Source organism: Anopheles merus, chromosome 2L (assembly GCF_017562075.2).
Source record: "Anopheles merus strain MAF chromosome 2L, AmerM5.1, whole genome shotgun sequence".
Lineage (NCBI taxonomy): Eukaryota > Metazoa > Arthropoda > Insecta > Diptera > Culicidae > Anopheles > Anopheles merus.
Window position 1 is genome coordinate 22815936 of NC_054083.1, and position 25222 is coordinate 22841157.

At 43.1% G+C, this 25222-nt stretch overlaps 1 protein-coding gene across 15 annotated transcripts in view; it reads left to right on the forward strand.

The window, feature by feature from the left end:
• LOC121594452 (glutamate-gated chloride channel) overlaps window positions 1–25222 on the forward strand; it is a 123201-nt gene that overhangs the window by 50232 nt on the left and 47747 nt on the right. For all 15 annotated transcript variants that reach the window (XM_041917703.1, XM_041917704.1, XM_041917706.1 and 12 more), the window contains exon 3: window positions 766–788. The gene's annotated coding sequence lies outside the window, so the exon portion shown is untranslated. The remainder of the gene's footprint in view (window positions 1–765; window positions 789–25222) is intronic.

The following is a 25222-nucleotide window of genomic DNA, read 5'->3' on the forward strand; positions in this document are numbered from 1 at the left end:
CTGGTAAAAAGTGAAAAGCTCTTCACTGTGCAGAAAGGAGAGAAAGAGTGTGTGGGAAGTGTTCAACAAACACACCCGCCGGTGCCGCAAAGGCGGGGGTACACAAGATTAGAGTCTGGCGGGACGTTCAAGTGCGGCTCGGAAGTGAGAATTTGCGTGAAGATGTATTTGTTTGCTACAATGGTGCAAGGGATAGGGACGCAGATGGTGAAGGAAGCTGCCAGAGCGTATAAGGCGAAAGGATTTACAGTTTTTTTCCAACAAGATTTATGGTACGTTCAGACGCCTTTCCACCCCCCATTTTATCAAAGCATTTTCGTTTTGTTTTTCGTTTCATGATAGCAACGTTTCACCAAAATGGATTGAAAAGGGTTAAACTTTCCGATTGCCAATCTACCAGCGAGACACAGTACGTTATGGCTTTGTTAGGGCGTGTGTTTTTAGGAGATATTTGTTCTTTTTTGTGCTCGGAGCGGACTGTTTGACAGACCAATGGCCAATTTATAACGCCTTTGGGAGATATCAGTGGATTTTACTAGCGCATCCCGACAAATAGCAATGACCCTTTTTTATGATGTTTGTCAACGCGGTTTAATTACGGGACTCTGTGCGGTAGTTTATCAACGGATCCGCTCGGCTAGTTTTAAATGATGAATCTTGTTTTAATGTCATGATTTCCCGAGGGGACAATTTTTATTGCCGTTGTGTATCAAACAAAACCATTCCTAACTATGCCACTAAAAGCTCTTTGTTGTTTCTTTGCAGGTTTCATTAACCGTATAAATAAGGTAAGTTTTTATGTTGTTTTTTTTTACAAATCCTTATAATGTGTTTACTTCATGCTTTGGGAACGCAATTTAGATATTATATCACCAACGTGAAGCATAGCAAAGCTAAAAAGTAATACATTTTTTTGCTTGGTAAGTCCGTCTAACTGATAGGGTCAGTGCTGTTCCATATTTTCTTCACTCCAAACTGCTGTCTCTCTCTCTCTCTTTTTGATGTAGTTTCATCCCTAACGCCAATTCTATTGGGTGCTTTTAAAAATTAATAATAGGAACCATTTTATCAACAGCCGGGCGTGTGCAGTCACGATATTTATCACTGCCACACCGTCTGGCAAACGTCTTTCTAATATTACGATTTGTATGTCAGTGTGTGTGTGCTCTTTTTTGTGGCATTCTTCGCTCTTTTTTTCTCGTTTGTAACCGCGTCCATCGGACACACCCCGGCACACGAAACGACCTTAACAAAGAAAAAGCATGCACCCGGGGCCCCAAGTCTGGGTGTTATAGGTCGCCATTCTTTTCACCAGTTTTGCACACATAAACGCACACACAGAAGCATCAGCTACCAGCCACCCGTTATTAGAAGCGCCCAGGTTTCAGAACCAAGCGCCGGATCGTATTGTGGCGGGCTTAAGGGTGGGTCAAGCATCGTCTTCGTCGTCGCAGAAAGAATGTGAAAAACCAAAAAGTTTTCCCACAACAGTGGGCTGTGGAGAGGGGATGGAAGGAGCGGGGAGGTCGATGCATGTCGACAGCGCCCGCTCAACATCCGTCTGGGGAGGGATGGATGGGTGTGAACAAAAGCATAAATTTGATAGCCAACAGTCATAAAACATCATTACGGCTGCGGCAGCGTGGCGGCGACCCGCTGGGACACTGGGTTCGTGCGTGAACATCATACAAATTTAAAAAGTTTCGAACGAAGCACAAAAGCACCGCACACACAGTGGGGCGGAGAAATGAGCGAGAAAATAGTTGAACCATAGCATAACAATAAGAGAGAATTTGAAGAAAAAAAAACTGTGCAGGGGAAATGGTGATGGGAAATATTGGAAATTATGTTGAACAAAGCATGGTTTATTAGCATGGCAAAGGATGGCACAATATTGCTGCTTCTGTTTGTGCAGCAGTTGTGTGGCTTATCGATTGTTGTTTAATCGACGACACAGAGTCTAACACTAATGTTCAGTTATGTAACTCAAGCTTGATAATACACTCAAGTGTGTCAAGTTTGTTATCACTTTCATTGCACTTTTAATTGATCTTGCGTAAAACAATCAAAATCCAGTTATTTTCGATTCAGTGACCAGTTTCTTATCACTGAACAAAGGCGGCTTCCGTGAAGATAATTCTCGCAATCCTATGCGGAGCGTATTCTATTGCTCAAATAACGCAAACGATCGAGATAAGCTTTACGCTCGGTTGCAGTACTGATATCAAAGGTAATTCAGAATACGAAGCTTATCTTTAGAGCATACACATTACCGCGCGAACTGATTTATGTAATCTGCTATTGGGTCAATTAAGATACTAACATTAGGCACCGCAGTAATGCCGGCTGAAGTCTTTAGGCTACAAATCTTTCAGTTTCAATCATAACTGGATCGTCTCATTTGCATTATAGCAATGAATATAAATTATTATTATGAGATAAAACATAACTTTATCCTCGTAAAGTTTTCGTCTTACATCCTTAATCAATTACCAACGCTGCTGGAAGCTGTTGTCTGTAGTGGGTAACATTTCTCGTATAATTGACCTCGTAAAAAACATGAACTAACTAATGTACTAATTCATTATCTTCAGCTGTCTCGCCAGCCGCAAAACATAATACTCACCGGTAACATATTGTAACGCTCGATCGCACATCGTTTCGCCCCTACCGTAACGACCTTGCACCGTCACCGCAGTGGAAGTCCTACCGCCTGTTGTTGCAGCAAGATGACTTGCCGAACCGGACACGGGTACAATTAATTCGGCCTCATTTAGCACACTTTGTGACAGCTCATCTCAGCTTACCCCGGCAGGGCTACACTTTCCACCACCTTGGTTAAGGGAAAGCTGCGTGCACAGCGCAGCGGATTTTCCTGTCATCGACACGCTCGCACGGGGCGGGCAGAGGTGAAGTAGTAGGCCAAGAAACAGCAATTACAATTTCACTGACCATTACCCTAGAAAGTTGGCTACCGGGAGAGCAACACTGTTGCCGATACCAGGCCGTCGGTGCGCTTTACCACCGCTTGCACAGTCGATGGCGGCCGCCGAGTGGGCTAATAAATTACGATAACGATACCGGAAAGATGTATGCCTTACTGGCGATGGCTTAATCGGGAAGTTAGGGGCCGGAAAGGAGTTGCTGGTCGTAAAATAATTCCTATAAAATGGCTCCATGCTGTGTGTGAGTGTGCCGTGCACAAAGCAGAAGGTCCCGAAGCCAAGCTTGAGTGAAATTGAAGCAGTGTGTAAGATTAGCTTCGAGGAAAAACAACGAGATCGAACCGGCGACCCTAACCTTAACACACAAAAAAATACACGAGCATTTCGTGGCTGCACTCGGGATGTTGCCAGGACGACATATTGACCCAAATGGAGGTCGCACTGCCATTTAGAAAGATAAATTGCCCCATCGATTGTCAGTCGACAGCGAGTGCCGCACGCACCTTTCCAAGGATCGCTCCAAACTCCTTTCCCGTTTCTTCTCACGCTTCTTACACTTTTTGGAAGCGGTTCCCTTGCTTTGCCTACGATTCAATCGAATCCTCCGCGCCAATCGTCCGCATCGAAAGACCAACGTGTGAGTGAAACATACCGATACCCTCTGCCATAACCTTTCCCAGCTCATCAGCATTGCTAGCATTGCTTCCGGAGGTCGGATAAAGTAAGCTTCCCATTTTCCGTCCCGGAAGAAATCCGAAAGACATTAAACAAAGCAATCAAGAGAAAGAGAATGCTAGAAAGAGAAGAGCGCAAGGGAATGGTGAATCGTATCCTATTTCTGGCGCCGTGTGCTGCACCCGGTGTGACATTCCCGGAAGGACACGAGACATCCGACGACATTACTTTGGGACGGTGGGGCATCCATCTCGTGCGGCCGTCCTCAAGTCGCCGGAGACGATTCGGACGTGATTTCCGTGGCGAAATGTGTGTGAGGCTAAGCATCCGTTCGTCGATGATCGACTATCTTCGAACTCGTGCATGTGTGTGTGAGTGAGAGAGAGCATGGGGGTGATTTGCGGTTAGGGAAATGGTGTCTTCCATATTTGCCATCCTTTCTTTTTCTTTTTCCGCATTTTTTCCCCATTGGTAGGAGACACTCGTTTCCCGTTCATTTTGATTTGATGGTCTCGTAGCTTCGTATCAAAAGTGAACGCAAGGAAGTGAGATGTACACCCTACGCTCCTACCCTTCTGAGTCCGTCTTTTTGATCTGATGTCTGCGTGACTTCCCTCGCTGTCCTCCGTTCCTCCACTCATCCCATCTTCCCGTTCATCCACTTTCCCACTCGAACGGTATCGAACAGCACGTCAATATTCGCTATATTGCCCATTAACATAATCGAATGTGGTTTTCGAGATTATGTTTCACCGTGTACGTGTCGCGCCGCGTTCGCCCACTTGTCCCACGACATGAGAGTGGAGCGTTCGCACCGTGGCCATACGATGATAAAGAAGGTATAATTATTGCTCGATGCCATTTGCTACACGGTGCCGTCCCGCAGCATCACGGACGCACAATTGCCTCGTAAACAGGCTATTGGGCCGAAGAAGTTTGTTTAAATTATTCGTTCGTTTGGGATCGTTGTACGGTCGAGCACCGGTACACGATCATTAGCCGCCAGGCATTAACGCCTGTGCGGATAGCGCCTGTGCGTAATAGCGTGGAAAATGGTGCAGAAAAACGAGCAGTTGTCAACTTCAAACTGTGAGACATTTTTATGAGGTTTGTTTTATTACGCTTTTTTTACTCTATGCGTTTGCTGAAAATTGTTGTTTGATAATGTTTACTTTGGATGGAACATAATAGACAGCTTTCATAATTGGTTGCTGTTTGCTAGCATAAGTGGTAGGTTTTTGTTTGCTTGAAGCAGACCGGCGAATCCTAATGACATTTACTTGAATTCGATTAAATCTCCAGATTGGCAAACATATTTTTATTTCCAGTAAAAATGATACAGACATATAGAACTTTAAATTGGAAAACTGGATATCGAAATGGTTTACCTTCATCATGAGTTAGACCAATTCGGACTTAATGCTTGACAGCTCTAAACCTAACAAATAGTAAGGTGTGAAATAGTGTTATAAGTAGTGTGAGTTTTAAGCCATAAAGATATGTCGTCTTCAAACAGCCGACGACTATAGCTAATTTATAAAAAAACATAAATTCTTCCACAAACTAGCCGAAAATCCAATATTCACACATTGTAAAAATCTTCAGACCTTGATGGATCGATGCTCTCAAGCACTAATTATTTTGATGATGTGAAGAATAGTGTTATCATAAAACGATTTTCTTTACTCTACTCTCAATGAACTAATCTCGCAAAAATGTATATCGTAAGCCTGTATGCAAATTGAATATGTTCCTAGAATCCGCTGAGTGCCTGAGTTGGTACACTGATTAAACTGTTAAAAATAGTATCAATCAATCAATTTTGCTTAAATTAATATTAAAAAGACGTTGAATGGCGTACACGTGTTACGTTTATTTGGTGTAAACGTTTTACGCGCACATGCCGACCTATACAAGCTTTAGAGACTTTGCTCAATACCACACGTAGCCGGATAGTCAGTCCTTACTACGGAGGGGACGGTCCATTCCGGGCTTGAACCCGTTACGGGCGTGTTATTGAGTCGTCCGAGTTGACGTATGTACTATGGGACCGCCCCATACACGTAATCTTCCTTAATGGAATATTAATGCAGCAAAAATCTTAATCCACTTTTCTAAAGCATTTGCTTTTTCGCCGCCTTCACTCTAGCACCTCCATACTATCACGCTCTTAATTTAGCAAACCATTTCAAGCATCAGAATTAAATTATTGCAAATATTAACTGCCACTCCCGTTGGGCAGTGATTTCACCCTATCAGTTGCACGCCCCCCACCCCCGTCTGCCAGAAATGCTAATGCTGCTTTGTTTTCACTAATTAGCACAAGCGAAATGTCGTTAATTACTGAGAAGCAAGCGTACACCGGTGCCTCCCGAAAAACAAAAAACCTCGAAACCGTTAATGATTCTGGAACGGTACCAAGATTTAGGACACTTTTTGCCGGGTACCGGTCGGGTAAGCTGTTCGGGGTGCTTCCCCAGCGGGATCACGCAAAGGTGCTGCTGAATATTAATTATTTCTCTCACCTTCCCTCGCACACCATTTCCACACCCGAGGGTGGTGGTGGCGCTCTGTTTTGCCATCAATCAGCGGGTTGCGGGTTAGGTTGGTAATCCATTTCCGTCGTTGAAAAAGAGTAGCAAAAGCTCACCTATGTCCTTCCCTTTTTAATGCTTGTTTTTGCTTTTCACTCCAAACAACGACCTATCGAGACACCCCGCGGTCGAGGTCGTTAAGCTGGTATATCGGAGTTCTCGGAGGGAAATACAACCCAAAGCCCATCATTATCAAACACGAACCGTGCCGCCGGTTGCTCGTGCGATTTGAAAAGTAAATGTAGTTAGAGCGGATTAATGGCTTCGGAGCGGATCGGAACGTCACGTGAAATGGGGCTTTTCTTATCATGCTGTTTTGTTACTTTCTTCCACTTTCGCTAGCCTTCACTCTCTAGCTATCTTTTGTCCACTCTCGACTGTTTTCGCCGCTTGTTGTTGTGCACAATTTCGACAGTTTACGAATCCGCAATGCGTACAGGTGCGAGCCCGGGGAAAGGGAATTAATTCACTCTTGCGTTTCAAGCCATTCACGGTCGCTCAGAATGCTATGAAAAATGGAAATAAATTAGCTCAGATAAGATTGATTAAAGGTTTACTTCCCTTTACGTGACTCGAGCGCGCTACCGTTGTTTCCTTATTTTCCGCTGTTGTGAACCGCTCGGCCCAGGCAGTCAGTGCTGTGTGCCCGTCCCAGAGAGCACATAAAGAAAAACGCCTGAAAAACGGCTGAATCATAATGATTTTAACCATCAGCATCACGCAGTCTGAACAACAGCGCACGCACATGGTGCGAATCCTTTCGACACACGACCAGGCCGAACACGGAAGGCATGTTAGCGTCTTCACTTTTCAACAAAGCACAAAGCGGTGCGCCTTGCCGTGCGCGGGACCGACGGTCCCCCGACGGTCTTAAAAGGCGAAATCCTTTCAGCGAAACTAAAATCAACATTATCGCTGCTCGTGCCGTGTGTGTCCTTGATTCCACCGTATCCCTTCCCATTGCTATGGGACGGACGCATGTTCGGCAAGCAGCGTTTGAGGGTGGGTGTTCTGAACCTTCAAAATTTGAACCGGGCCGCTGCCACTGGGGCTCGGGTGCCGCTGGGATATGAACTTTGCTAGGATCTGATTTGATGCTTTCAGTGAGCTTTCCGTTTTTTTTTGTTGCTTTTTTAAAGCCTTACACGTAGCTTCGCTGTGATGTCAGTTTCTTGTCAGGTGGGTGAGGAAAAGAAAATTGTTTTTTCTCTAACCTATACGAGGGACAACAGCTATGCTGCGTTCGTTGATTTGTTTTCCATGTTTCGCTGTCGCTACAGATGAGCAGGAACAAAAATTGAGCTGAAAACAGGTTTTTGTTTTGGAAATTGGGACAGCACAGATGATTTGTGGCTGGAAATTTGTGCAAGCAATCTGAACCGTTCATTCAATTTAATGAGATCGAATAACTCTGCCGACATAAAACGATTTACTTCGTGCTCGATCGCTGCCAATATTTATAATCACGTCGTAAAATGTAACAACCAATTCCGGAAGCCCGATGGCTACGTGAACTTCCGCAGTTACCATATCGTGGAAGTAACATAACGAATACATTTACCAAAACATACATACACTGCCGTGGAATTATCATTTACATCGTTGTTCATTAATAATAGTGTATGGATTTTATGAAATTTATGCAATCCCATTCCGGGGACTTTTGAAATATAGTTTACGTGTTGATTATAAAGTTTCCCCGAGAATTTATGTTGTTTCCTGATTTTGAAAACCAGAGTTTTTGATCGCATAAAATTCGAGATTCTTGCTGTTGTGAACGCAATTAAAATTTGTGATTTTTTTACTTTTGTTTCTAGTGGAAATGGAAAGATTCGCCAACAAAGATATGGACATTGAGAACGAACTTTGTGAAAAATGTTCCGACGGGGCCACTATAGTTGTACGATATAAATATATGTGATACATCGTGAAACTGTTCCTAGAATATGTAGAATCAAGAATTGATTGTTAGTCAAATAAAAAAAAAGATAGATGTCCAAAGATCTTTTGTACAATTTTTGGATGAATGTCAAAAGATCACAACACATTATTGCTGTATCAAAGCGCTATCCTATTCAGCGATGTTATAGTACAACTTATTTTTGCAGTTTATGCTAACCTTACAAAATCCTCTTGACATTGCAATGGCAGACATGTCGTTGTTTCTCGATTCACTACAGAACTGGCCCTTCATTTCGGAAAGGCCATCTGTTGCAGCTGACTGTCAAAAGCAGCCCATCCGCAGTTCGGTCGACCATCCACTGCAAAGGCAAGCAGAGTTACAAACCGGTTGTCGAAATGTCCACACAAGCACAGACCATGTCCACACGGGTACCAAGCCACCGGCGTGATGGTACGGTTGATTCGGTCATCTCGTATGGGGACAATAAGGGCTGCCGCGAGTATGTTTCGCGAAAATGCACGAGTTGCACTTACTGTGCAACGAGTCACCAACGATGTGAGAAACGGTGGCCAGTGCATCTGGGACACTGCAACGAACATGGGTTTGATTATTTCTTTCCCAATGCCGGTGCTGCAGCACACGAGTGGCTCTTGCAGAAACGCATAATTGAACATAAATAATACGAGAACAACTGCTGCGTTGGACACTGGAAACAAGTTACAGTTCAGGAAATGTATTTGTTGTTTGTTGGAAACAAAGACCGGGAAAAGGAGACAAGTCATGCTTATAATATTTTCCTTCTTGAAATGACAAAAATTACAGGCCTTTATTAAGAATTGTAAACATATTTTTGATATACAGTGGAGATTGTTAAGCATTCTTAAACAACTGTTCCACACTGGAGCCTTTTAAAAGTATGTTTCGTTCTTCTACTGCATTGCTTAATTATAGCCGACATATTTAAATCTCTTTCAACCTGTGCTCGGAACTACCGAAACCTATGAATCATACACCGATCTACTTCATCAACTCTGCGCGACCGTCAATTACACCGCAGCCGTTGCTATCTGCGGCCAGAGAATGCTGCTACGAATCTAAGATTTATTGCATCGTCATATAGCAGCTGCCATACGGGCAGGGTTCTGCACTTCAAGCCACACCACCGTGCTGTTATGTCGCTGTTTGTTGACTTTACCCATCCGCAAGTATGTCAGCGCAGTTGACAACACGAGCACGAACTCATCGCTTTGGCGTGCACTTGTCGCGGCTGCAGCATCACTCCAGCCGTGCCGTACCACGGGAGTGGTTAAACTATTAATGAGACCGTTAAAGCGAGAAACTTATGCTCACCGACCAAAAAGTACACGACTCTTGGGCCACAGCACAAACACATACACATACACCCATTCAACCGGCAGGAAGATGACAGCATGCTCTCTCCCCCGTACCGTACCACGCTCAAGATGTCTTGCTGCCCGGTTTGCGCCAAGCGACGAACCAAAGAGTAGCGAGTGAATTTGAAATGCTTAACATGTCAATCTTGAGGTAAGGAATATTTTACCCCCGAGATGTGCAGCGCACTGGAACGTCTTGCGGTGGATCCGACGCCATGATGAATTGAGGAGTTTCGCACATGGCAGCAAAATTTTATGCTACGCTCATCAGTGCGGTGCACTGGATGTGACGAAACCCAGCGGTAGCATATGGCACGCGCACGCCCGCCTGTTTGAGTGTACAAGGATGGTGCAAATTCCGTTTCCAATGCTAATTATTCTACCGTAGTCGATGTGTGTGCTCGTGTGCTGGCACAAGCTTGCTGCTGTATAATGAGTTGGGATGGAAGATTGCCGGAATTATCACACGAGTGCCAGAAGTTCCTGGGCAGAATGTAGCTTTGATTATGATTTCAAATATTTCACTCATGATGTTTAACCTTCAGTAGGGGCACTTTCTGACGTGAGCAACATACTTTGCGAAAGATATGCTTTTGAGTAAGCAGCTTGCAAAGAACAAGAAGCTAATTTCTGTAATACGCTTCCAAGCAACTATGATTTATTTTTGCCCTTAGCACAAACCTTGACTACTAGCCCTGTGTTATGTGCATTGTGTGCGTTTGTGAATTGATAATCATGCTCATCATTTCACCGTTCAAGCAATCGCATTTGAACAAAACAAACAATTGCCAGCGCTTAAGGATTATATCCGAACAGTGTGTTGGCAAGGAACACAAATTCAAGCGCTCCACAGCAATCATGAAAGTCGTTTGCCTTTAGTAAAGCACAAAGCGAGTTTAATCATGGAAAGTGGTGGCACATACACAAATGAGCAACATAAAAGCAGCTTTTCACAGCACACGTACACATACACATACACTCTCAGAATCAACAATCTTACACCCCGCAGGCTCGATCAAGGAAAATGAGCGTTATGAATGGTTCCGCTTGTTGCTGCCGTTTGCAGCCCCTCTATCCCTCCGTCTTTGTGTGCTGTAGAAAAAGAAATAGTACGATTTATCATCAAAATCCCTTTCCTCGGCCGTAAAAAAATAAAGCAAAAGAGAGTCCCTGTGGCGACCGATTGTCGGCCCGAATGGATTTTTGTTCCCTTTTTCCTGCTCTTCGGCCGAACCGTTTCCTGGTCTCCCGCATCGTTCAGAAACGTTTCCTGAAAAACTCATAAATTGACGCACTGCTGCAAGCGTACGAACGTTAGCAGTCGGTCGGCAAGGGAAGCGGCAATCCAAACCCCTCCAAAAATATGCTCCAGTTTTCCTACCGTACTGAACCTTTTTATACTTATTTTCGTTCCTCCTTCTTATTACTGTTGAAGCGAAATTTCGGAATCGAAGGCCCGAAAGCAAATGACTCGATTTTTCGTACGATTGAGCTGAAGAGAAACATTAATTCAACAACAGTTCGTTTGATGTTCGATTGGAAGCCGGTCGCCCCGAGAGGCAAAAGACGCGCTTGAGCGTTGCCGAGACCAACGTTTGCACAAGAAGGAATGCTAAACAATAAGCCAAGCCAAAGGGCGAATGAGGATCAAAGGATGCGAAAGCTCGGCTAAAGCTACATGCCTTTCGGGACTTTTGTGACATTGATTGGAAAATTAAAATTTCACATACTGAGAGGGAGGCATTTCTGAATTCGTTTACTCGATTTATTAAAGCTGTCCCTAGGCTTGGTTTCAATTAAGCATCCGCCATACTGTGTTTTACGAGGTGAAGCTTAAAATTTTGGAGAATGAAAATATTGGAAGCATTATTAATCCTTTATTTACTTATTTCTTTATTTGCTGTCGTGACCAGGATTTTACAATCAATCCACTTAAAACATATTTTGTCGTTATAAATATCTCCTTGTACACGTCACCAACTTACTTATCTATGCACTAAACAAGTCTCTCAGAAATCGGGCCCCCCTTACCCGTGTCATGTGTCGAGATGTTTATGTTCGAACCATAATCCATATTGATGGAGCTCTATTCCTCCTAAGGGTAAGGGAGACTCACCACCAGCGTCCATAATTTACCCTCTTTCATAAATCCGTCCGATCCCAATCATCGAGAATTCCCCTCCAGCACCCCTCCCATGGCAACCCGCCAACGAGCGCATCAATGCGAAGCATTAGAGGAAACAATAAATCATCAACCAGTGCGCTTGTCATGCATCCCGACAAACGGGTGCAGCGATGCACAGCAACCGGACACAACTATCGAGAGAAAACGGGTCTGTGGCACGAGGCAAGTGACAAATTGCTACTTTCCGGAACGGGCCTGTCGGGTCGCATTTGCATTTTGGGCTGTGGTATGGCCCGGCAGGCTCGCCACGTCCAGTTCGCTACGGGGCAAAGATGTTCGCCGGCAACCGTTTGCCTTCAGACGCCGACACAGATGCAACAAAGCGGAAGGTTTTCGAATGCAATCGAATAGAACGGCAAAACGGTGGAGTGCTTCAATACAGCCTACGAAGGTATTAGCAGAGGTTCGATTACGGGCGCTTTTGGAATGTTGCAATTCGCCGTAGGACGAACTTGTGGTGCTGTTTTATTTTTCTGTAATCCTACCTGGTCTTCAAGATGTCTTCATTCCATTCAGACAGAGCACCGTCGGACCTAACTGGAACTTTGATCAGATCGACGCGAGCTTCTGAGCAGAAAAGTATCCGTAGTCGAAACATTTCATAAAACAACGGCAAAGCTCTCGGCAGAGCAGACTCAAGCACCGTTCTCGATGTCGAGGCGCTGCATCGAGTCGAACCTAATCACCTATTCACCATTCACTATTGCTAGCTCGGAATTGGACTTCATTGCTCTTCCTCTTCTCAGCCGCAACGGTTGTGCAAATATTTACCACCTATGAACTAAATTAAATTTCATCTCTTGATACACACACAAACACACATAAAGAGGAGGCTTAGGTTCATCGGAGCTCTCCGGGCTTTGTATGGCGAGGGCGGCTTTATTTGTCCAGGCTCCGATCGTATCATCTCGGCCGTCCGATTGCTTATTTGTGTGTTTGTATGTCCGTGCGATTGACTTCGTTATTGGCTTTGTCGTTTGGAAGGGTAATCGACAGGCGGCATCGGTCACACCGATGTCGTGGCGACGCTTTGGTTGACCCTTTTTTGTACATATACCAATTTAATGGTTAACGAAAATATCCTTTTCGTGCTGTTTCGAAATCCTTAAAGACGAAAAAGCTTAACCGCTCAGAAGTAAAAATTCCATTTGAATAACGTAAGCAAACTGTCATCCTTTGCTTCGGAAAGCTTCCTCCTTTCCCAACTGGACACTTACAACCTCTTACAAACCTTTACTCCCGAGTCCTATTAGTATGTGTGCTTTCAAGCCTCAACATGTGATAGCTCTTACCGAAGCTCCGGAGCTGTGTGCTGTTTACACTTTTGGTACATTTTCAGCTTCCCTTTTTTGAGGGCGCCTCATGCCACTCGACCAACATGCCCGCTTTTCCCGAAAGCAATTTGAATGGTTCCTGAAAAGTAATGAAAGGTAATTCAATTACGCGGCGCCCTTTTTTCGGCCTCTTCCTCCCGATACCCGCAAACCGAACAGCAGGCCACCGACCTTTTAGCGAGGAGTAGCGGGACACAATAGTATAGCTTGTCCGAAAAGAATGGCCTGCTGTCAACCCCCCCCCCCCTGACTCTTGCTCGATTGGACACCATCTGGGTCGGATGTCCGTCTCGGAAGTGTCCCATTTCAGCGTCGGGCACAATTTGCCGTTGCTGCTAATTTTTCTCCATCCGCTTTCATTGTCTCACAAATGGGTGACAGTTTTCTGCATCGATTTCTTGCAGTGTGTTTCCTGCCCTATTCTGTTATGCTCGTGAAACGATACCGTGCCACGGGATGGAAGGTTTGTTTGTATGGTTTTTTTTCTATTGTTTGCTCGCTGAAAGAAAGTTGTAAACGCATCGGAAGGGGGTCTCGTACTCCCAGGAGGAGGGTTCGTTAAAGAACACCGAAAAGGGTGCTGGGGGGAGGAGGGATTTAGCACCGTCGCTAGACCCTACGATGGTCGGGTTCATGCCCCTGCTGTAACCGTATCTATGAATTAATAATGCTGATTAAGGAAAACGTGCAATAATTACGACATGATACGGGAACGACCCGGAGCGGTGGTTGTGTTATTATCCTTCTCCCCCTCTTCTACCACCCTTTCTGCTTTGTAACACCTCTAACAGGAGGAAAGAGATGGTTGAGGAAATAATCATAACATCCAGCGGGACAACACACCAAAGATTGACCCAAACAGCAGCAAGAGGAGGCAGATTCACGCCGGTGAAAGAAACACGGGGTCGCATCCCTTTTTTCTGCTTTTTTCGCCCCAATCCTTTTTCTCACTTTCTCTCTCTTTCTCTCTCCCTGTCTCGGGTTGAGATAATCCTTCCGGTACTAATTACCGAGCGACCGAACAGGGTGGTTGTATGGCACTGTCCCCTCACAACAAGAATGAATGTCGTTCGTGTTCGGTGTTACCGTACAAAAGCAATGCAGGCGGGAGAAGGTTCGGAAAAGGTAGCAAAATGGTAGGAATAGGGGTTTGCCGCTTCGTGTCCTTTTTAGCATCTGGCATCCGTGAGAATGTAGCGTCAACTTCTTCTGTTCTCCACAACGCCATTCCGCTTTCATCTGCCTTCAGGCATCTGCAGTAGCGCACGGTTTGTTGCATCCTTTGCCAGGTTGGTTTGGGCTCCGTTTGGTCCGTCGAAGCCGGCACATGTTGCTCCAAACTGCCAGGATGGCACGGTGCGGCAAGGAAGTGGACCCTTTTGCATACAAGTTTCATCAATGCGCGATGCTCTCTCGCCATCTGTGTGTGTGTGTGTGGTCCTTGCAAACGTCCTGAGGCGACGCCCGTATACGAACCGGAGTGCTAGCGAGATAAGAGTTTCCGAGGTGGAGAAGGCAATTCTTTTCACCCGCCTTCAGGGCACCGTGCTTAATGCACGAATGGTTTTAATGGTTTGGTACCGGGAGGAGGACAAGTTGTCTCCAGTTGGATGGTGCAGTGGTTTTGCTTACCGAAAGCGCACGAAAACCATTTCGCCCTCCTGTCGTTGCGGTGCTCTGTCTATGTGTGTGTGTGTTGTTTTTGTGTGTGCAGTAGCAGGAAAAACGGAGCAGCTTTGCAGTTTGGATAAAGCAGCCGATGTAAGACTAATTCGATTTGGAGGAAGAAATTTACATACCTGGTACAAGCATGCAGCATGGCAACATATTACTCATTTAATTTTCCCTGTTTGCACCGGAGTGTGTCAGTTGTGGTAAACAATTTAATTAATAACAGCACACATTCAGCACCTAGCGCCGACCGAAGCGCAAACAAACAGCTCAACATTTTGACATAATGGAAAAGCATAATGTAATGGAAAGAAATTAAGTCACAATCACTTCACAGCGCTCAACTACTCGTACTCGATTTTAAACTTCAATGGTGACGGGGGGAGAAAAAAGCTCTACATGATTAATGTTGTAGAGCTTTTGCCATTTGCCGTACACGCTTGTCGTGGTAAGCGCTGAGTTCACCCCGCCCATTTCCCTGACTGTTGCAGCTCGCACGCTACAGCAGCACCGACTGACGTTGAACATTAATTTGCTCTCAAACTATAACGATCAACTTGCATCGTTTCGTACGTTTCGTGCGCTATTCCGGCTCGACCTTACATTTCCCGTCTGCTGTGAAGTGAATGGCTAGCAGGCAGCAGTGTACAGCAACTTGTGACATGAAGTCAATCAATTTGAGAGTTTGCTTGGGGGAGCAGAGTTGGAGAGCCAAAAAAGATAACCACCATTTATTTTGCCTACGTTCTAATGATTAATCATTGTTTTAATCGAATCTGGTATGTATGGATGTGCTTTATATACAGCAAAAGTTTGTAGAAAATACATTCATGTTCAACTGTTACCATCACTCCTTAATCCTATCAAATCTCGTAATTGGCAAATGCAGCTTTTTAGTCACTATGAAAAATCGATCTAAACTTTTCATTGTTACATCACTCCGAGTGACTCGCCACAACGCTCTGTCTTCAGCGGTTTCACCTGCCACAACGATCCGTCCAAACTTTGCGCCCGTGCCGCTTGCTCCTGTCCAACTTTGGACCACGACGCGCTCCGTGACAAAGCCAAGCGAAAGCGAAAGCATAAATTACAAATCTCTCTGCTTTCCGTTACACCACGGGGTATTTTCCTTTTGCCAACCCCAAACCTTCCGACCCTTCGCAGTGCGCGCTACCACCCATAAGTAACCGAAAATGATAATATTTGTTCGTGCGAGCATTTGCTTCGTTTCCTTCCGCCGTCACTTTTTCGCGCACCATTCGTTACGCTGATTTAAGCGCTTATACAAACATCGGTACACACAGACACGCCCAAGCCCACACACATACACACACCCACACGTGCTGTCGGGTCAGTGTGTTAAGTCCGTATCGTTGGGATGGGAACGTGGATGTGCTCATTCGAGTATGTGATTTTGCAGCGTCCTTACGCGGAAGACATTTCGTTATGAATTGCCATTTGCCAGTCACACATTTCCCTTCGCAAAAAGCAGTGATGGGTTTTCATGCATTTTTGCTTTGTTTACGAAAAAACTTTTTCTTCCAATCGTTTGTCTTAGCACACAGTGATACTAGCGGATGCCTTTAAGCTTGGAAGCTTCGATTTCGGTGTGTCGTTTCCGGCAAAAGTGGAACTTGACATTCAGGATGGGAATTGGTTTTTGCTTTTCTGTGTTGCTCTCTGCGTTCGCGCCCAGCTGCTGTTCCAAGAGCGGTTTTGAGAGCTTTGGCGCCAGGAAGCCGTTTGTATGCATCAATGAATCGAATTTGGCTTTTTCGTCGAAAACATATTACACATCAAAGCCACACAAACATGAATTTCGAAGAAAGGCAGCAGTCTTTACACTATCATGGTGGTATATTGAATTATTGAATTAATATAAAAGGAATTTATGGTTCTTTAGGCTTTGCAAAATGCTGCTGATTATTTTTTTCAATGTGGAGTTCAAGGATTTCATTCTAAGAGAAATAAGATCTAACCGAGCTAAAGGCTTCACTGGTCCGAATAAGTTCCGTTGAGTAAACAGCTAAGGATCTAGCTACTTTTAAGCCAGTTTTAATATTTCGGTTCCAATTGCGTGCGCCATCTTTCATGTCTTTATCATTTTCGTTTTTAACTTTTTCCAGCGAAAACAGGATTTTCCTCCAGTTACAATTCGAATATCATCTCAATAGCGTAAAGCCCCACGCACAGTGCGTACAGTTTTGCAAAAACAACCCCCAAATACACGCGCAAACCAGAGGTGCGTTATCGATCGTGCCGAAAGTCGCCCATTAACCTTTGACTAATTTAATCATGGATCATGGCTGCCGCTTCCGAAAGACGGAATACAAACGAGCGGAGTGTTGTTGTAACAGGACATAGCTCTCCACCGCCACGCTTTCCGATGCTTGATTTACGGTACACGCACTTTTCGATGCGTAAACATTTGTGCCTAACTCGGCGGCTCTGCGTAACGAGCGATTTCGTGCAATTCCCTTTTGTTGGCAGGCTTTACTTCCTGGGATCATACCGAGAATAAGCAGAAGAGACATCAACCGAGAAAAGGAAATACATTTACTAACGTCAACATAAGGGGGAAAAGTTGCTTCTTCAGCAAGAATGTTGCGGTTGTCTTTTGCAATTATCATTTCTGTAATTCTGTGAAGCTTGTTTTTTTTTTGACGCATTTTTTTAATTCAAACAAACTTTGTGATACAAAATTGGCTATTGGCTATGGCTAACTACGTCTTTTTCGTAAATTTCTCTCGTTTTATTACGTTTTATTTTTAATTTTTTATATGTTCTGACATAACTAATACATAACTAATACAATTGTCTAAAACGATTCTTCCAAAGGGCTTTACCCTCTTAATGATGTTGTCAATGACTTCTTCCCGTACCACACGCACAGATGCTTTATTTCTCTTGTTTTTCACCATCATCGCCACATGATTGTTATGCTTGAGCTTTATTTATTTGCCAACGAAAGTCCACTTGCCATCGACAGCACATCCTCCCTGGGCTACGTTCATCTTCCGCACAGGGCGTGGAAACCGGAAGAATGATCTCAAATTTAAAGAATGCTTCAACTTTCCGTGCCCTTCGCTGAGCTTCTATCCTGTCATTTTCATCCCCGTGCTCTGCGTTTGCTTCAATTTCTCAAGCACACATCTTCGGCCCCAAAACACCGCTAACAAGCGCGTTCGATGGCCCCGGTGGTCGCGTCTGAGCCGCCGTGTTTGTAAGGCCCGGAAATTTATTGCCTCGCCGAGATAATGCTAAATTTATGATGCTCCAGCATTTGCCAGCAACGCCAAACCACCACCAGCAGCAGCAGCAGCAGCAGAAAATTCGTTACCATAATCATCATTAAAGTGAAAGGTTTTTTTGTGTGCCTTTTGTGTGTGTACACTCGTGTGTTTGCTGTTGTTACAGCTTTGCCATGCTCTATTTGCTCCACCGCTCGTTGACTAGTCGGTTTTGTTGATTGTGAAAACTACGACAAGTCGCTGCTGGGTGGCGTTTTGGCGCTGGCGCGCACATTCTCTTCAGATAGTAGCTTTTCCGTGTTTTTCTTTTCAAATATTTTCCTTTACCAGTCGCGTCGTTTGTACTGTTGGTAGCAGCAGTTTTCTTTCTTTCTTTCATTTTCAGTTCAGCAGTTCAAAATATAGTGCAAACCTTTGCACTACGAACGATCGAGTTCTTTCTCGAGTTTGTTGAGCGTGTTTAATTTCATCTCCTCCACGCACGACGACCACCTTTTTTGTTCCGATTTTACGTTAAGCCAAATGGCATAGCAGTTGGCAAACTGTGTGTTTGAACGGTGCCCGAGATTGTTTTTTCCTCTTTCTGTAAAATTGAATTACCCCATTGCGAGTAATTAGATAATTTACTTGCAAACGATAGCAAACTTAGTTGCAACGAGCGCCCCTTCGTTTGTGTTGCAATGGCTTAGGCAATAGGAAAGGAAATAGATGTTTCCTTCACGCAAACAGGGCTTTAACGTTGCCTCGTTCGGCACACGCAAGCTTTAATCTTGCCTCACGGGGTGGATTTGGTGACCAAGTGGGTCAGTGATTAAAGAAATTCCTAATAAGCCCAGTACCGATTAGTACAAGGCAATTCGATACAGTCAATTAATGCCGCTTAACTCTACGCCTAATCACAACTTGCTCGAGATGATCCAAACCGTCGCTGCTGGCCCTTGGTTCCGATGACGGATTAGTTTGTCTGACTCGGTGCTTACCCATCCCCACTCCACTGTTTCTCGTTCAGCCTGTAGGAACGGACAGTGTGACTGATGGATATTCGATACCGACGGATAAAAGGATAATTGCCACGGTCGTAATGTCTTTTGCCGGCCATTCCATTACAGACAAACGATGGCTGGGTTTCTATCTTTACTTCCTTTTTTCCTTAACCCAGTGAGTGATGTATTACGTGACCGGAATTCGATACTGACCCAGTCCAAAATTCTGGTTAGCTTTACCTTTCCCTAAAGTAGAAGTCTTCAACTTATCTGTTCTCGGAAGCGTCGGGAGGAGGTACATGGTATAGATAGCAAAATGGAAGAGCGAGTAAGTATTTTCATTCCATGTAAAAGTATATTAATTTTAAACCCATTTTTTTAGTTTCATTTTGACTCGGTATTGATTGCGCAAGATGTGGAAATACCTTGTGGAATCCTCTTTTGATTACAGCTTGCCTTAACAGTTTGCAATAAAAAACATGATGAAATCTTTTAAGTACTTGTAAAATATAAACATGGAATTATTTAAATGATTTATTTTGATTGTTTACTTTACGGTTAACTGTGTAATGCATACATTTTTCAATACCTCTAAAACATCCTTCCCTTTGCAAAAGTTTACCTATATTTACAGTGACAACTGCAAAGCGATGGTAATACAAAGCAACAAAAAATGATATCATCGTTACAATGGAGCATTTTAATTCATTTTCACCAGAATACAGCAACAACAAAAATGTACAAAAAAGCAACCAGCTTCGGATGCAAAACTTTATTTTCAATTGACGCTACCACACCTTTACTGACGGTGGCGCTAAAAACTTACCCGGGAACGGAAATGTCCATCGTTGAAAATAAACACAAAAACAACCAAACAACTCGAAAGGACATTTCCATTCCCAACGCAAACGCACAGTTCGTAACAAACACACAAACACACGCTACCCGCCTTGGGTAGAAATATTTACGGCACAGAACTTTCTCGCCGTTGGTTTGAATTTGACTTGGTAAGTAGATGGGGGGAAAACGGCAAAACACACCGGTCAAGTTGAGGCAGACTTTTTCCCCGAGCTGGCAGCTGTCCTGGACGGTTCTTTGTTTTTTTTTATCCTTTTTCGCCGCTAAAGCTTTTGCTCAATTGCTACCGTAGAGCACGCTTTACTGAGCAAGGTTTATTTCATAACGGAGCGTTTCTGCGTCTAGTTCGTTTCGGAAATCTTGCCGACGAGGGCAGATGGTTCCATTTGGTTCATGAACGCTCGGGAAGCTTTGAAAGCGATCCGCAGCTCGGAAGCAGCCACTAATAAAGCAAATCGCTGTCACAGCCAGCCAGTGGGTTTCGACAATTTCATAACAAACAAAGCAGTGTCGGGACAGATTTTGGTTAATTCATGCGAGTTTGCTTCGATGGAGTGTAAGACTGATTTCATTCCGGCAATTTCATGCCATGTTTGGGAATTCTTTCATGCGCTTGTATGCGTAGTTTTCAGATTTCCAAATCGCAACTGTCAAAATGTATCCTTTAATGTTTCAATAACAGTGTGGAAAGTTGTTGCTACATGAGTAGCTATCTGTTTTGTAAGTTGCTTTACGTAAGATTTTTTTATCCGATCCGATCAGCTAAAAAAATCGTAAAATTTAAGTTACATGGGTCAAAATATGCCAAAATTATTTCATAATTATAGACTTCATACAATTTTACAATTTTATTCGGGTTTGTTCCAAAGTGTATTTTTTGTAAATAATCCAGCCTTGGTAAACAGTCTAAATTTATTCCTCTCAAACTGTTGCACGATTCCTGTTTAACACGTACAGTGTTCATTTTTGTAGTCTATAGTCTAGTCTGTAGTGTAGAGTTGTTATGAATCCAGTCCCGAAATGATGAGACGCGAGCGTAAACGGTAGGATAATTATAATCACAATGATAAATCCGATACGCCAATCCAATCAATATCACACCATTTTCATCTTCAATCGTCAATGGAGATCCAAGAAAGAATGAGCAAAACGCACCTCCTATGTAACGATCCGTACAAATATCGACATTAGTGGCGTTGAAGTAAGGATGTTCCTTGGTACACTGTGCATTGGACATCACCCGGTTGCGTACATATCGGTTCGTTGCGACAGTAGTACCCTCCATATCTACATAGCTGCGTGAGTCTGACAACTTTGGTAATCTAATCGGCTGCACATGTTTGTTTAAGGCGTCCGGATAATCCAACCGTGCCAATGCGATATCTTCGTACGGATGCAGGTTGATTGCACTCGCCGAGAAGTTAATGCGCTGCTTCCACATATTTTTGTTGAATGCCAATATTGCAGTGCCATACTGTGTAGTTTTTATCGTGCTTCTATTTAAGCAACCGCGAGCTACTGACACGATGTAGTTTGGTGTTATCAACGCACCATTACACACTACACCATTATTTTCTATAAATGTTAAGTACGGAAACTATCCTGGAAATGGTGCGTATCCGTAGGTTGCAAGCCTATTTTCGATAGACAGGGCTTCAATAACAAAAGTGTTCTCTTGCAATGGTTCGACATCACTAGCAACCACTCTTCCAACAAACGTCGTAACAATCGCACTGTACACGACTACTGCCACGGAAACTTTCATTATGATTAACACGGCGTCTCAGACTCGACTTATGGATGGACAGCGTTTTTGGTCGGTTTTTATTTGGATGGAATCACGGTAAGCCATTCACTGATCATCGAATAATGCATCCGGGATCATAATCCATTTGATTTCATTTTGATACGATACGGTACAATGATTGATACGACACAATCTCATTGCAGCATGCTGCTTTATCGCTTGTTCAATTAGAGCAAAGGCCTTTTCTTCACTGTTCAAATTGATTGCTATGAAAGACCATCATAGCTGCCAAAATCAACCGTTTGCTGGGGGTACTTTTGCTATGTCAGGTGTGTTGCAAAAATTTGCTCGCATTTTCCGCATTTCTTACGCATTCCTTACGGAATCAATCAGGTAAGCCCGATTAGGCCGATCGTACATTTACCTGATAACAATATAGCATAAGCACTCAGGAATTTAAACCACTTTGGGCCTTGGGTAAAAAAATTATTATCAGCTCGTTTAAAAGAAAATAACCGCAGTGCTTTTTTTGCACAGCTTTTTGGATCAACCCCACCGGGCCATATTTCCAGAGTGGGCCGGTCTAGTGGTACACAACAGCTCGTATGACTATGACCGTGCCCCCTATGGCTATCCTGCTACTTAAACTTCCCAACTTCCCAGAACTTAAACCTTTTGTCTATTTTGTTTTTGGCGAAGTTAAAGGAAATATGTAAAAAAATGTTCTATTTCCGTCGGTAACTGTCAAATTTATCGTACACACCGTGTATGTAGTTATACGAAACTCCTCCATTTGGCAACAATTGGCATGGGAATCTCTTCCATTTATGAGTAATAAGTTGTTGTAGAAAAGCGCACAAGAAACCCTCGTTAAATAATCAATCATACGTGAAGAACATAATACGACACTTCTTCTTCTGGCAATAGTTTTTCATCAAAGTATTCATAACTAGTATCAAAACTCTCATTTGCCTGAGCGGTAAATAAAATTAAAGAAATGTCTAATGTTAACCTATCAATTGAACAAATGTATCTGGCACACAACTAATATTGCTCGTGGTACGAAATTTGACTCGTTAAGTGAGATATTTGTAGAGCATTTTGATTCACTCGTTATTCGAAAAACTCGTAATAAAGGATATTCGTTATGTAGGGTTGTACTGTATCATATTGAGCTAGTTTTATAGGTATAGGCATATAGATGTTAAGAACAACAGTTAGACAGTTTAGACAATTTAACATCGATACAGATTTTTTTTCTAAATTTATTTCTTCCTTTTTGATTTCTACTGCTTAACACGTACAGTGCTCAAATTTGTAGTCTGAGTTGTTATGAATCCAGTCCCGAAATGATGAGACGCGGGCGTAAACGGTAGGATAATTATAATCACACTGATAAATCCGATACGCCAATCCAATCAATATCACACCATTTTCATCTTCAATCGTCAATGGAGATCCAAGACTAGTGGTGCAAAACGCGCCTCCTATGTAGCGATCCGTACAAATATCCATATCAGTGGCGTAGAAATTCGGACGTTCCTGGCTGCAATGTGCATTGGACATCACCCGGTTGCGCACGTAGGAGCGGTACTCGTTGGATGTAGTTCCCTCCATACCTTCATAGGTGCGTAAGTCCGTCAGCATTGGTAGTCGAATCGGCTGCACATATTTGTTTAGGGTGGCCGGGGTATCCAACCGAACTAATCCAATAGATCCGTACGGATGAAGATTGATTGCACTGCCCGAGAAGTGAATGCGCTGCTCCCACATATTTTCTTTGAATGCCAAAATTGCAGTTCCGTTCCGTATAGTCTGCATGCTGCCGACCTTTAAGCAACCTTGAGCTACTGATAGGATGTAATTTGACGTGATCAACGCACCGTCACATCCTCTTGTTTGGTTACTTAATTCGCTTTCTACTCTGATATGCATATAAGCATGATACAGAAACTGTCCTGGCAACGATTTGTATCCATTGGTAGCAAGTCTGTTTGTGGCAGACAATGTTTGAATGACTGAAGTATTCTCTTTAAATGGCTCGACATCACTAGCAACCACTCTTCCCACAAACGTTGAAACGATCGCACTGTACACGACTACTGCCACGGAAACTTTCATTATGAAGCTGTATTTACAACACGGTGTGTCAGGCTCGACTTATGGGTGGGTCGGTATTGTTGATCGGTTTATATTTTACTTCAATCATGATAAGCCATTCACCGACCATCGAAAAATGCAGCTGGGATCATAATCAAAATGATTGTACTGTGATACGATACGGTACAAAGATTGATAAGAAAAGACACAATCTCATTGCGGTCTGATGCGCTATCACAGTTGTTATCAATGCAAAGGCCTTTACTTCATTGTTCGTATCTTTTGATTTGAAGGTACATAAGCACACCAACATTTAGTCACCACAATCGATCCTTATACGGGAGGTAGTTTCGCTGTCGTAGGTGTTTTGAACCAATTAATTCGCTCAAATTCTGTACATTTACACGTTAATCAGTCAAATATGTGACGATTTTACTACTTTTATAAAACTAAACTCCAACCGAATCAAAATTGTGTTCTATTACTTTCATCAGATCATCGTATGATCACAATACATAAACTTACATGTAGAATCTATCATAAACTATTAATAATTTGACTCCCATGACTGTTCGATGTCATGTTGATGACAAAAACACCTTTACCCTATTATTTAATCGATAACGGAAGAAGAAGAAGCTTTCTCTATTAGCGTTTCTCTATTAGAAAAGCTTAACATTTATGCACCTGCTAGAACACTTCGATCACGTAATTTACTCTATACCGTACCTAGACGCACACTTTATGGATCTAACGATCCTTTATTATCAATGGCAAGGTAATTTAAAGACTGGATTGATTATTTTGATTTCAATCTCTCAACTGATCCGTATAAGTCGAGTCTCCTATTACTATTCAATTTCGGTGATAACAGTCGTATATATAGAGATTAGTCTAAAGCTTAATAATAAGTTAGTTTAATAAGTTGTCGTAGCACAAATATGCAGGACAAATATATATGAATAAATAAATAAAATAGTGATAAAAAATGTTGATTTTTCATGGGTACACCATAACTTTTTTTTACAAACTTTCTTGCGCATTACCAATCTAGATAACCTATAATCTCCTGCACAAAATTTTACGCCTGTATCAATCGAGCTCTAAACGCAACGGCCAAAACATTGAAGCAACTTTGCTTAGAAACCTGCATGATAAAAATATGTATTCCATAGCGTCTAAAACGGACTTCGTTAGCCATTGTGTAGCCGTCGTAAAAGTCTGTTTCGGCATCTACAACATCTTGGCAATATTAGACAACAATTAGAACTCCAAAAGAAGGCCCGTCACCGAACGGCCGACAACTCTGAGTGACTTGTTTCAATAAGTCTAAATAAATGATTCGAAATAACCGATCAGATAGATAAAAAAGGAACACTCGATGTTATTTACGTTTTCATTTAAATTTCAATTTTAACATAATTTTATTTTGCAACTCCTTAGTAAGCCATATAAAATGTAGAAAATTAATTGTTTGAAATCCGATACACATAGCAATATTTTTTTTTCTTGCGAATCCGTCAGTTGTTTGAATATACTCGATCCGTTACGTTGCTTATCCAAATTAACTTATTTCCGTTTC